The sequence below is a fragment of the Aegilops tauschii genome, chromosome 2 (genome assembly GCF_002575655.3).
Source record: "Aegilops tauschii subsp. strangulata cultivar AL8/78 chromosome 2, Aet v6.0, whole genome shotgun sequence".
Lineage (NCBI taxonomy): Eukaryota > Viridiplantae > Streptophyta > Magnoliopsida > Poales > Poaceae > Aegilops > Aegilops tauschii.
This window is the reverse complement of record NC_053036.3, coordinates 157,622,297-157,627,009: the sequence shown is the minus strand read 5'-3', so window position 1 is coordinate 157,627,009 and position 4,713 is coordinate 157,622,297. Positions and strand designations below refer to the sequence as shown.

Sequence of the window (4,713 nt, the reverse complement as noted above, 5' to 3'; positions counted from 1 at the left end):
TGAAATATTCTTGCATTTGGCTTTGTATCTTGTCACGAGCCACCTTTCGAGAGATGATCTGTTCCCGATACTCTGAACCCCTTCCTCACACTTTGTTCAGGTATCAATCGTTTGTCCATTCGCTTGAAACTTCCTATTGTACCTTCATACTTTGCTCTAGATGTTAATTAAGTTTCAACTCAAGAGATACTTCTGCCTCATTCCCTGAATTGTTCACCAGATAATTAACCCTATAAGGGTCAGTTCTCCCGAAGTTACTCTTTACTTCACCACTTAAATCTCGGGACGAGATTTCTTGTAGTGGAGGAGATTTGTAACACCCCCAGTGTCATGCTACAGTAATCCCCTGTTAATGCTGCCAGGTCACCATGCTTACCGAGCTATTTATCACTTGATGAAAAATCAAAGTCAAATTCAAATTCAAATTATGAGTGAAATTCAAAATTTCTCAAACATGCAAAAAAAAAATTTCATTAAATAGAAAATAATTCATAACTAATTATCTTCAGAAAAATAACATCACCTAAATTCATTATGTGACTCAAACAACATGAAACAGCATGAAATCAGAAATTTAAAGTGCCATATCATTTATTAAAATTCAAATGAAATCATTTTGGCTCCAAATCATTTTTTTTGGCAGTGGTAAATATTGCACTATAATTGTTGAGCTAAGTCACATATTTTATAAAACTCTAATGGTGGCTAAGCAATTTGCAAAACAGGAATAAATCAAAAAAATGAAAAGGAAAGGAAAGCATCGGGAAGAGAGAAAAAAGGCCCCTGCCCCACTGGGCCAAACGGCCCAGCTGGCCGTCGGCCCACGCCAGCCGGTCCACTTCCCCTCCCCTGTCGTCTTCCCCTTTCTCATGTTCGACCGACCCGCGCGAGCGGTCGCCGTCGAACCTGCTCGTCGCCACGCGCCTCGCCGAAGAGGGGATAAGGATCCCCTCCCTCCGTGTCGCCTCGATCGCCTCTGCCCCCCACTTGCACCTCTCCTCCCCCAGAACCACCTCTCCCTCTGCTTCGTTTTGGAGAGGACACCGACGCGGTTGCCGCCGTTCTCCGTCGTCACCGCGGCCACAGCCACCGCCTCGCTCCGCCGTCTTGTCGTGAAGCTCCGCCGGGGTCGACTCCGTCGTCTGGTGCCCTCAGGTGGAGCTGGGAAGCACCGCAGCCGCCGTTTGTCCTCGTCCCCGTCTCCGGCTGTCGTCAATCTTCTTCGTCTCCGGCGCCGCCCCTGCAGCTCCTAAACCGCCACCGAGCCTCCTTGTGCTTCGCGGTGAGCTCTCCTTCCTCCCCGCTCTCTTCTCCTTGCCCCCAACGTGCCCGTAGTTGTCGTCTTGTACGCGCCCGAGCCCATCACCGCGGGGGCTCATCGCCGACGAGCTTCCGGCGACCAAATGGTCCCGCGCCAGTGCCCGTTTAGCTCGCCCACGCGCGTAGGACCTCGCTCCCCCCTTTGCCTCGCCCGTTTGCACACTGCTGCTGCTAATCCACTTCCACCTGAAAGCCACCGCCGCCCCCACTCATCGCCGGCGCAGTTCCGGTCACCCCCGAGTCCAACCGACCACACCACGCGGCGCGGCATCGAGTCCTCGTTCGAATGCAACAAACCGCGTGCGATTTGGTGTCTTGTGGCGCTTTTCCGAGCATCTCCGGCAATCTGCCGTCATGCGCGAGCTCGCCGGAGCTCCTCCGGCGCCGCCGCTGACCTGGCAAGCGTAGGGCCCACCACGATGAGGCTGACCGTGGGCCCCAGCGCCTCAGTTGACCGCGTTGACTACGGTCAACGCGGGCACTGTTCACCCCCTGCCACTGACTTGTGGGCCCTTGCGCTTAATTAAGATAATTTAGTTTTCAAACTAATCTGCTAATTAGAATACTCACTGACACATCGGGCCCACTCCCCTAATTAACCCTGTGTGAGTTATTAATCCACTGTTAACCCACAGAGGCTGACATGTGGGTCCCTGTGGCCCCACTGGTCAGTTTGACCTGGTCAGTCGTCCTGTTGACTGCTGACATCACAGTGATGTCATGCTGGCGTAGTATTCCGTTTCTGTTAATATTAATAATTCCACATAATGCTTTAATCTTTGAAAATTCATAGAAATTAAACCGTAACTCGGATGAAAATGTTTTCTACATGAAAGTCGCTCAGAAAAATCCAACGAATCTGAATATGAGGTCCGTTCATCTGTCGCATGCCCCTAGCATGCTGAACTTGGAACTTTCCCCTCTTTTCCTCTCTCCGGAATCCGCCTAACGTCGGGAATTCATCCTCGGATGTTTATCCCCTCCGTCTTCCACGTGTAGTACCGTGTTAGTTCACCCCTAGCACCGCATATTACCATGTTATGCTTTGTGATGCTACGTTTGCTTTATATTTACTGTTTCTCCCCCTTTTCTCTTCGGTAGACCCCGTGGCGGCTGCCGATGCCGCTGTGATCGACTACGTCACCGACGATCCCTCCTTCTTGTCTGAGCAACCAGGCAAGCCCCCCCCTTTGATCATCCCGATATCGCTCATTCCATTCTCTCATGCTTGCATTAGAATTTGTTACTATAATTGATTGCTCCTATTCTGATGCATAGCCTGCTTTTGTAACCTGCTTATTGTTACCTACCTGCTTATCCTAAACTGCTTAGTATGGTTGGTTAGTGATCCATCAGTGACCCCCACCTTGTCCTTGTTGCCCCTGCTTCATCATCGAAGACCCAATCAATGGGATCGAAGACCAGGCCCCAACACCGCACATCACTTTCCCCTTAGTTGCTCGACACTACTTGGTTACTATCGAGTGCCGAGGGTGAGACCTCTACAGCACTTTTGATGTTAACCCTGTAGTGTTGCTATTCGGTCATGGTCATCAGGGGTGATTCCGCCTTAACCACTTCCGATATGACTCTGTCGTGCAACCCCTCAAGTGTGAACCTCAGGGGTGGTTCCTCTTACGTTCACCTTCATGATTACATCGAGTGGAATCCACCGGGGGTGATTCCTCGGGTTTTCCCCTTGATGTTTGGACACACGGTTACTATGGTTACTATGACTTTACACTGAACCCTGTTACTAAAGACGGGTCGGCCCCGAGGGGTACCCGCGCGAGCATATTTGCGAGTGATGTGGAGACAGGTTGACCTGGAGGGTGCCCGCGAGATAATTACGAGGCGTGGCCGGGCATTCCTAGCCCTTGCCGCAAGTCCTCGAGACGGGGCGGCGGGGTCACATCTTTCGTGAGTCTCTGCTTGTTACCGTGCGTTCCTAATCCACTACGATTTGGATATTTGATCCGAGGGGCCTCTGGCCTGATAGCACTAACCATCATGTGGGCATAGTATGGGCGTTCTGCGTCGTATGCATCAGCCGAAGCTTAATAGACGTCAGCGACTGAGCGGCGCGCGCCGGGTTGGACTGTGTAAGCACCTGCCTTGTTGAAGGAGGTAGCTAGGTCTGCTCACCGGCCGCGTACGCAAGGTGCAGGAGTTCCCGGGGAGATGGCTCATGACCCCTGGAGGCATAGGTTTAGTCCGGCGTGTTGGCCTCTCTATTAAACCTAGGTCGGGTTGCGGCGTATTGTTTGGCCGAGGCCGGGCATGACCCAGGAAAGTGTGTCCGGCCGGAGTTAATCGAGCGTGGTGGGTAAGTTGGTGCACCCCTGCAGGGAAGAAAACATCTATCGATAGCCTGTCCTACGGTAACGGACACTTGGAGTTGTATCCCGATCGATACAACTAGAACTGGATACTTGAGATGAGACTTGGATATGAGGTGATAAATGGATAGTATGGCTCTGGGATTGCTTTCTCGCAGGGAGTCGAGAAAGGATCTCTGGCCGAGGTTGATAACACTACTACTACTTTACTTTATGCTACTCTACTCCCTCCTGTTGCTGCAAGATGGTGGTTTCCAGAAGATGCTAGTCTTCGATAGGACTAGGTTCTCCCCTCTATTCTGGCATTTCTGCAGCCCAGTCCACATATACAGCCTTCTTTGATAATGTTGCATATGTAGTGTAGATCCTTGCTTGCGAGTACTTTGGATGAGTACTCACGGTTGCTTTGCTCCCCCCTTTTCCCCTTTCTTCTTCTTTCCGGTTGATGCAACCAGATGTCGGAGCCCAGGAGCCAGATGCCACTGCCGATGCTTACTACTACGTGGAGGTCGCCGACGACCAGGAGTAGTTAGGAGGCTCCCAGGCAGGAGGCCTTGCCTTTTCGATCGTTGTTGCTTTTGTGCTAGCCTTCTTAAGGCAAACTTGTCTAACTCATGTCTGTACTCATATATTGTTGCTTCCGCTGACTCTTGTGTATTCGAGCTTATGTATTCGAGCCCTCGAGGCCCCTGGCTTGTAATATAAAGCTTGTATTATTTTAATTTGTGTCTAGAGTTGTGTTGTGATATCTTCCCGTGAGTCCTTGATCTTGATCGTACACATTTGCGTGTATGATTAGTGTATGATTGAATCGAGGGCGTCACATCTTGTTCAGTTGAACCGTTTCCATTGTGGTTCCTTATCACACACAGTTCATCCCAGTGAATCGTATGCTGTATATCGCACACGCCTTCATCTGGCCGCTCGTTTCTTTTGTGCCTCCTCATCCCAAACAGTTAATTGAGCTGAACTGTATGCCCTGCATCGCACACGCAACTAAATTCTGAACCGTGTTTGATGCATCTGTCATCGCAAACGTTTTGCACCTTTTTTG

General features: G+C 50.6%; 1 long non-coding RNA gene across 1 annotated transcript; it reads left to right on the top strand.

Annotated features, from left to right (window-relative positions):
* The first annotated feature begins 954 nt into the window (after positions 1-954).
* Positions 955-4,407, top strand: LOC141041981 (uncharacterized). Its single transcript, XR_012203788.1, has 3 exons — positions 955-1,282; positions 2,422-2,496; positions 4,115-4,407. It is a non-coding gene; the product is annotated as an uncharacterized lncRNA (long non-coding RNA).
* The last annotated feature ends 306 nt before the right edge of the window (positions 4,408-4,713 follow it).